Source organism: Nannospalax galili, unplaced genomic scaffold, assembly GCF_000622305.1.
Source record: "Nannospalax galili isolate Female #2095 unplaced genomic scaffold, S.galili_v1.0 scaffold934, whole genome shotgun sequence".
Lineage (NCBI taxonomy): Eukaryota > Metazoa > Chordata > Mammalia > Rodentia > Spalacidae > Nannospalax > Nannospalax galili.
Window position 1 is genome coordinate 701,213 of NW_008334762.1, and position 9,204 is coordinate 710,416.

Sequence of the window (9,204 nt, forward strand, 5' to 3'; positions counted from 1 at the left end):
ATCCCTGCATCTCTGGGATAAAGCCTACTTGATCATGGTGGATGATCTTTTTGATGTGTGTCTGTATGCAGTTTCCAAGTATTTTGTTGAGAATTTTTGCATCTCTGTTCATTAAGGAAATGGGTCTATAGTTTTCTTTTTTGGTTGTGTGTTTACCCGGTTTGGGTATTAGAGTGATGCTGGCTTCATAGAAGGAATTTGGGAGTTCTCTGTTTCTATCGTTTTGAATAATTTAAGTAGTATTGGTTGAAGGCCTTCTTTAAATGTCTGGTAGAGTTCTGCTGTAAATCCATCTGGGCCTGGGCTTTTTTTAATTGGGAGGCTTCATATTACTGTTTTGATTGCCTTATATGTTATGGGTCTGTTTAAACTGTTGATCTTGTCTTGGTTTAACTTTGGTGATTCCCGTGATTTTAGATAGCCATCCATTTCCTTTAGAGTTTGAAATTTTGGGTGGAATATTCAAAAGATATCTGTTAGGTCCTTTTGATGTATGGTATCATTTAATTTGGACATCTCTGTTTATTGTTTGTCCAGTTGACCTGTCTAATGGAGACAGTGGGGTATCGAAGTCCCCTACAATTTCTGAGCTTGGGTTAATCTGTGTCTTAAAGTCTTGTAGTGTTGTTTTTATGAATTTGGGTGCACCAGAGTTTGGTGCATATATGTTAAAGAATGTAATATCTTCTTGGTTAATTGTTCCTTTTATCAGAATGAAGTAACCCTCCTTATCTTTTCTGATTAGTTTTCCTTTGAAGTCTATTTTGTCAGATATTAGAATTGTAACCCTTGCTTGTTTCTTAGTGCCATTTTCTTGGAATATTCTTTTCCATACTTTTACCTTAAGGTAGTGTCTGTCCTTGAAGGTGAGATGGGTTTCTTGCAGACAGCAAATAGATGGATTTTGTTTCTTAATCCATTCATATAGCCTGTGTCTTTTGACTGGGGAGTTCATTCCATTGATATTTAGGGTTATTATTGAAAGATGTGTATTGGTTGCCATCATTTTGATTGCTGTTTGAATTCTTAGTCTAATTTTGTGTTTCTACAACTATAGCTTCATTTATTTTCTGTTGCCCATACCTCATTCTTTGTATTGCTTCAAGTATTCTTTAAAGGGCTGGTTTTGTGGGCATGTTTTCTTACAGCCTATGATTTTTCTTTCCCCTTCAACTATAATAGACATTTTTGCTGGGTAAAGTATTTTGGGCTGGCATCTATTGTCATGTAGAACTGCAAATACCTTGGTCCAGGCTCTTCTGACTTTCATAGATTGTATTGATAAGCCAGCTGTAATTCTGATGGGCTTTCCTTTGTTTGTGACTGTTTTTCTTTTGCTGCTTTCAGTGTTCTCTCTTTGTTCTGTACATTTAGTGTTTTTACTATGATATGTTGTGGGGAGTGTCTTTTCTGATCCTATTTGGTGTTCTATGTGCTTCCTCTATTTGTATGGAGATGTCTTTCCTTAATTTGGGGAAATTCTCTTCTACAATCCTATTTAAGATCTGGTCAATACCATTAAACTGAAATTCGTCTCCTTCCTCTATTCCTATGATCCAGAGATTTGGTCATTCCACGGTATCCCACATCTCTTGCATATTCCATTCCTGTTTTTTTTTTTTTTTTTTTAAATTTCCATAATCTTTGCTTGAGTGGTCCAATTCTTCAACTTTATCCTCCAGTGTTCATATTCTGTTTTCTATTTCATTCACTCTAGTGGTGAGACTTTCCCCTGTTGTTTCAAGTTGGCTTATTGAGTTTTGCACTTCCTCCTTCATTTCTGCCTGAGTTTTCTTCAGTATTTCTATCTCTTTTGTGAGTTCATTCAGAAGTTTAGCCCTATCTTCTTTTAATATTTTGATTTGTTTATTCATGTGTTCTTTAAATTTTTATAATGTTTATGATTGTTCTTTTAAATTCAATGTCTGGGTTATCTCTAGGAGGTTCTCCTTGTAGAACTCTTCTACAGGACTGGTGGAGTTTGGTGGGGACACAGTGTTTTGGCTTTCCATTTTATTATTCTTTCATTGTGATTTTGGCATGTGAATTCCTTTTTCTGTTTATGATTCTAAGAATTAAGTTGAAGTATGCTTCTGTTTGTATTATCTGGGTGCCTAGGTCCTTTCCTTACTGATTATGTAAAGCTGGTTGGTACAGGTTTCAGTTTCTCTCAGGTTTTATTTTGGAGGGAACTGGTGGCTTCAGATCAGCTATTCAGGAGCACCCACAGAAGCCCAAGTCAGGTTCCAGTCAGGTACACTCAGGCTTCTTTCTAAGGTTTGGACACCTAGTAGTAGGAATTCAGAGAAAATTTGGGAAATTTACTAAGGGGGGGGCGATTTTGGGACTCTGAGTTAGTCTGCTGTGTTCTCAACCCCCATCCCAGAGGGAAGCCAGAACCCGGCACTCTGGTGGTCTGCTAAGATCACAGCGGCTACACTGATGGAGGTTGGAGCCCACCATCTCAGGCTGTCTGCTAGGATCTCAGCCTTAGCCTACCAAAGCCAGGTTTGCCCTAGGGCCTTGAGAGGGCCTCATGAAATCCCAGGGTAGGGAGATAGGTATGGCACAATTAGGGGGAGGTCACTACCAAGTGGGGACAGGATCCAGGAGCTCTCAGGCAATCCCCTGTGTTCTCAACCCTGATGTAGAGGGCGGCCAGAACCCAGTACACTCTGGCAGTGTGCTGAGATCACAGCTGCTATGCTGTCCCTTGTCTCTCCTCTTTCCTTACTATAGTGAATACAAAGATTGAAGGTTAGACTTGATTTTAACCAAAAGATTAAGATGTGATCAAAAGTTTAAGGTTAGGGGCTGGCAAGATGGCTGGTGGTAAGTGCTTGCTGCTCAATCATGAGGAACTGAGTTTGGATCTTCAGCACCCACATAAGAAGCTGAGTGTGGTGGCACATACTCGTAATTGGTTGCAGAACTAGGATGCAGAGACAGGAGGATCCTGGGTCAGCTAGTCTACCTAGATCAGTCAGCACCAGGTTCAATGAGAGACCAAATTTCAATAATGTGGAAACCAGCAATTAAGGAAGAAACCTCTGGCCTACACACACACACACACACACACGAATAAATAATACATAAAATTTGGTTAGGTATAGATATGTTTTTTTGGAAAATTTGGAGCTTACAATTAGATTAAATTAGTGGTACCTGAGGACCTTTATTTAAATATAGAAACAACAACAGGCCAGGCATAGTGGTTCAAGCCTTTAATCACAGCAGGAGGAGGGTCGGACAGATAGTCTCTGTGAGGTTGAGGCCAGCCTGGTCTTGTTGTTCCAAGCAACAACAAAAGGAGCAACTTTTGGTAAGAAAACAACAAAAGGCCATATACTCCTTCCATCTCTCCAATCTGTTCCAGTCACAAGGCCTGTTTTTGTGCTTGTGATGTGCTGAATTTGTCCTTACCTTTCAGTCATTCATCTATCTTCTAATCTTTGCATAATTGGCTTCTTCCTATTTTTCAAGTCTGAGATCAAGTAACATCTCAGAGAGGGCTTCTCTGATCCCCAGGCTCAGTATCATCCTCAAGTCCTTCTGTCTTCCTCACCTCCTGGCACTCAAAGTTGTCTCAGATTTTGTTTTGTCTTTAATACCTTAATTGGTCCTCCTCTAAGGTAAAAACTTCTTCCTTGCTCAGTAATTTAACACGTCTGGAACAATGCTTAGCATATTGTAGGTGCTCAGTATATGTTTGTTGAATAAATGAATGAATCTTGATTTGCACTGAAGATTTTTAAAATATTTAGTCTGCCTTCTTATTTTATTTTTGATTGAAAATCCATATTTCATTTGTTTATTTTTCATTTCTTGTATGTTTTTAGAAATTATTCTTTGCCTATTTTCTGTTGAGTGTTTCCCTCCCCTTTCTCATCAATTTAAGTAAACTTACCTTTACCAATAGTTTGTGGTAATTACTGTTCCATTGTCTTCATTTTTAATCTTTGTTCTTGAGCAAAAGTTCTAAGTTTTCAAGCTGGAAGATGTAGCACTCCTACGTTTCAGAGCGGTTTGTTTAGTTGAGTAGTAAAATCTATGACTTTAAGCAAATAAACCAATTACTTACCTACCAAATTTCGTGTTGTGCGTTCCTTCCTCACTTATGAAAAGGTCTAAGGCATTAATATACATCACAAAACTGTTGTGAAGATTAAATGAAATTAAGGATGTAAAATCCTGGGCGTGGCATTTCACTCAAGTATTCATCCGTTCAGATATGGTATTTTAATGCCTAAAATCAACTTTGGGTTTGGGGTTAGGAAGTGAGAAGTCTTAAAATGACAGCCTACAGGAAGTTTTGAGGCACAGTGGAGAAAATGGTGGGCGGAGAGCAAGCTGGCTGCCAGCGCCCCACGAGGCCCGGCTCCTTCCCGGGCTCCTTCCCGAGCCCCGCCCCGAGCCCCCGCCCGGAGCCGGCGTCCCCGCACGCGAGGCCTGTCCGTGAGCCCCGCCCCCAGGTTCCCGTAGGGCCCGCCCCCCAGGGCAGCCCTGTCCGTGAGCCCCGCCCCTCCAGGAGACCCTCCCCCTGGTTCCCGTAAAGTCCCGCGGCCCGGCCACTTGGAGGTACCGTCTCCTTGGTCTCCACCTTTGCTGGACTTCACCCACTCTACCAGCTTGTGAGTGCGTTCCTCCCCTCTGCCCTGCCCCGGAGCGAGTACAGTCTCCCCAGGCTCGCCGCTTCCCGGGGTGCGCGCTGGTCCTAGCGGGGAGAATCCGGGCCCGCAGGTTCCGCGAGGCTTGGCCCGCCTGGCGCTAGGGCTGGAAGTGCTCCTCGGGCTTCCGGGGGCCACCCCGGGGCTCCTAAGCGCTGCCCGCCTGCGGGGTCGGCGGCCTCTGGAGACCCGGGCGGGCCGGGACCCTTGCAAGGGGCCTGGGTTCAGGGTCGGCCCAGGGCCGCGAGCGCCTCCTGGGCCTGGAGCTTGAGCAGCTGGACCGGCGGTGCGCGACCCGCGGCCTTGGGAGGAAGGGCAGGGTGGGGCGAAGGGTTACATGCCCTGAAATCCCTACCCCACTTAGCGGGGAAAGTGGTGAACCAGAAGAACCAGTCCTGCTTCCGAACAGTGGAGGAGAGGCTGCAGTGTGTGGGGAAAGGAGACACTGTTTTCGGTGCAGAGCGGGCCGGGGTGAAGTCCCATCCTCTCTGCACCTGTACCCGCTTGGAAATTCTGTCTAGTTCTTTGGGCTCACTAGCCAAGGGGCGTGGAGGAAGGGCAGTGGCTAATTTGCTTTGCAGTTCCAGAAACTCTATTGAGCAAAGTGACCATTAGTGTTGGACCTGAAACGCTTGATGATCTTCAACTTCTGCTATTATCTGTTCATGGCCGCCTCTGGAATGAATATCCAAATGGAGGGAATAGTGGGAATAAATACTACAGAGACTCACAACTACTGTGCTAGACAGTTTTTGTATGTTAGCTCACTTAATGCTTACAAGCTTAAATGGTACTGTCTTTTTCATACTTAGACTCAGCTTGAATAACTTTTTAGTGGTAGCATTAAGTTGTAATTCAGGTCTGTATGATTTTCTAGTAGAAGATTTATGGCTTAATGTAAATAAGTATTATTCCTCGAGTAAGACAGTTATCTAATTTCAAATCTGTGTTCTGAGGTTTATAAACTGCCTAACCTTTGTGCAGGATACCCAACCTTTTAAGGCACGTTTCTACATTTGTAAAATAGATTCAGGACCACCATAGCAGAGTTCCTAGGAGGAGTAAGTAAAATCATATCTGTAAAACACTTAGCAAAGTGCTTGGCACACAGTGATAAACTATATATACTTACATACATCTTGTCAATAGTTGAGGCCCGCAAACTCCAGATGAGTACCACCAGTCAGTCATATCCAAATAAAAGGTGTACAGACCTAGAGCATTGGTAGAGGGAACGAAGAACAGATGACATATGTGATAGTACTTGCAGTAGTTGTCTCAGGATTAATCTAGTACTCAAGGCTAGTTTTTGCCTTTGTGAGGATTTTTTAAATGCCTGTCCTTTTTGGTCGATGAATTGGAAAAGACACCTCACACTAGACTGAAATTTTACTGAGATCCATATCCAGGACTGTACTGAGAGTCTGGATGTGAGGCATAATTGAATTTCTGGTCTTCAGAAGAAAAGATGCCTGGTGCAAACCCCAGGATGAAGTATCCTGCTCTCTTCACAATTTCTTCTCTCTTGGGTCTAGCCTTCGAAGCAGAGGCTCTAGAATGGTGGAACAACACAAAAAAATTCATTAAAGAGCATGTTAATAACGGCACCCCCAAATTTTACTTTAGAAATGTCAACATTTTATAGACAGCGGTCTACAAAATTAAGGAAGCTAACTATTCCACATTTTAAGATATTTTGTGGGGCTAGGTATAATTAGGTAGCTTAGTGTAAGAGAACTTGTTTAGTAAGTTGGAGGTCTTGGGTTCAGTCCCTCAATACCATAAAATAAATAACTTATTAGCCTCATTACAATGAATTTCCTTCTGCATTGAATATTTATTTCCTTTGCAGCATCTGATCAGACACCTGGTTCACACTGCTCCCATCTCCTGCCAATTCTTGATGTACTTTTGTACATAGTTTTTCTTGCCATTTCTAAAATTGCTGCCATTGGTCTTACCTATGATTGTTAGAATTCTTTTCCAGAATTTTCTTTCATTTATTGATTTATTGATAAGTGCCTTTGGTTTTCAGTATCAGAAACTTTCATTTATTGATTTATTATACTGGGAAGTATTCTTGGCAGCAAATCAAGAAAGATAATGTTGAATCTGAAAAATGATTTCATGACATTTTGACCTTTAAATATTCATAGTGAGCTAGCACTCCTCATCAAAGTGTGATCTTCCTGATGGATCTTTTAGTAAGACTCAATATCACTTCATTAGCCTCCTGATGGTCCAGGCGCTTCTTTGTACTCTGTTAGCTTCTTACAGTCTAGCTTCCTTCCAGGGTTTTCCCTTCATGTTCCTATTTGTTTCATAGGAACTACTGAGTAGGTTAAAATCTAAATAAATGGTATAGAAGATTTGGCAGAAGATTTGTTAAAACACTTGCCAGGAAGAAGGTTTAAATTACCACTTATCATAGATTTTTATCTAAGAGTGTTAAGTTTCTGATACTGATAACCAAAGGCACTTATCATATGTATACTTTGATAGATTCTGATAACTGTGCTTAAGCCATAGCTGTAACTGTTATGCTAGTTTAAATATATATTGAAGAAGGCCAGGAGTGGGGTGATACTGGGATTCTTTTGGAGAATGTGTTCATTCTTTTTGTATATAACAACTTACTGAAATGTAATCATAATGTTTAAAAAGACAGAAAAATTAGTCAGTGCCATGGTCATACCTGTCAGTGGATTTATAGATACAGTTTCTCCAGGAGAAAGGAAATATTACACAGCCCTTTGAGTAAACCATTTTGAAATGCCCTCTTATGAAATGGGTGTATTATGTACAAGTTCCTATAAAATTTTCAAAACAGGAAATAGTATACAGTATTGTCACACCACTTCAATTTTTGTTCTGATTTTTTTTTTTTTTAAAGATAGGGTTTCATGTAGTCCTTTGAAACTGGCTTTGTAGCTAAAGATGACCTTGAACTGCCCCCCTTCCCCCCAGCTGCAATCACTCACCTGTACCTCCACACCCAGCTATTTAAGTATTTTGAGTCTTTATTTTACTGAACCTCTACACTTTAAGGTGATAATCGTTTTATGTTAAAATACTTATCTGCAAATGTGAAAAGGAATTGTGCTATGGGTGTTCATTTCCATCTGGCTAGGGATGTTTTTTATAGAAGTGAAAAATCAAATATTTCGGATGGTATTGTCAAAAAAGAAATTTGTGAAATATCTAAAAGTACACCCTACCTTCAATGCTTCTTGTTTCTCATTTCTGCATTATTTTTCCCTTTAGCATTACCACTAAATATCTATTAGTTTTACTTACTTATTTCAGTTATTTTTCTCTATATAATGTAATTTCATGAGGGCAAGAGTGTCTATTTTGTTCAGTGCCTGACATTTGCTAGGTGATTATAGAAATTTGTTGAATGAATTTTGAGTGAATGAATAGTGCTCGTAAATATTCATGATTGGGAAACATAAAAGGCTTTGCCAAAATGTTAAAAACATATGAATAAAAATATATGAATATTTTTGAAATTAGAAAATGTATAAACATCTCAATAGTCTTTATTCAATATACAAACTTTAATGTATATATTTATTTATTTACACTGGGAATGCCCAGCAGTGCTCTATCATTGTATGATATCCTGAACCCTACAAACTTTCAGACTTAGAGAATGACAGTAGTTTCTGCAGCTTTAAGCTGAAGGAATTTTATTTATTTGATTATTTTGAAATCAGATCCCAGGCTGGCCTTGAACTCAGATTCTCCTGCTTCAGTCCCCTGAGGGCTGAGAATACAGGCTTGTGCCACCATGCCAGAGAACTACTATGAGGTAGAGAGGAGCACATAGTGATGTGGTAAAGTGCTGGTCTCTCCAGTTAAACTCACGCATCCAGCTACAAGGGAAGAAAGGGAGCCAACTTTTAGAAAACATGCATTTAGAGTCACAACATAGGGCAAGTGAGGTTTTGATGGCTCACTCAAACATGAACGATACCAAGTAGAAAGTTCTTAGAGTACTCTTCAGGGAATGAGAATCCTAAAGGACTTCAGCTTCAATAGATTGATATCTACCCTATCTGCTGCACAGCTGGCCCAAAGCTTTACTGAGTTCTTATTATTGACATTATTTACAACTAAGTACCCTGATTTTTATTGAGAGTAAAAGATGATTTGTAGTTGTTTTTTTTTTAAAGACCCAGGTTCGAATCCTAGCACCCACATGGCAGCTAACAACTGTCCATAACTCCAGTCCCAGGGGATCCCACAGCCTCTTCTGTCCTCTGACGGCATTGCACGACATGGGTGCACTCACCTACATGCAGGCAATACATGCATACACATGAAAATAATAAATAAAATATTTTATTTATTTATTTTATTTATTTATTTTTATTTTATGTGTATGTGTGTATTGCTTGCATGTAGGTATGTGCACCCATGTCGTCCAATGCCTGTGGAGGACAGAAGAGGTCATATGATCCACTGGAACTGGAGTTTCAGACAGTTGTTAGCTGCCATGTGGGTGTTGGGATTTGAACCCAGGTCTTCTGCA

General features: G+C 40.5%; 1 protein-coding gene across 3 annotated transcripts in view; it reads left to right on the forward strand.

Annotated features, from left to right (window-relative positions):
• Cpne3 (copine 3) overlaps positions 1 to 9,204 on the forward strand; it is a 72,166-nt gene that overhangs the window by 11,802 nt on the left and 51,160 nt on the right. For 2 of the 3 annotated variants that reach the window (XM_029561800.1, XM_017797238.2), the window contains exon 1: positions 4,518 to 4,631. The exons of the other annotated variant lie outside the window; for it this stretch is intronic. The gene's annotated coding sequence lies outside the window, so the exon portion shown is untranslated. Of the gene's footprint in view, positions 1 to 4,517; positions 4,632 to 9,204 lie in introns of those variants that run through there. 3 annotated transcript variants of the gene reach the window in all.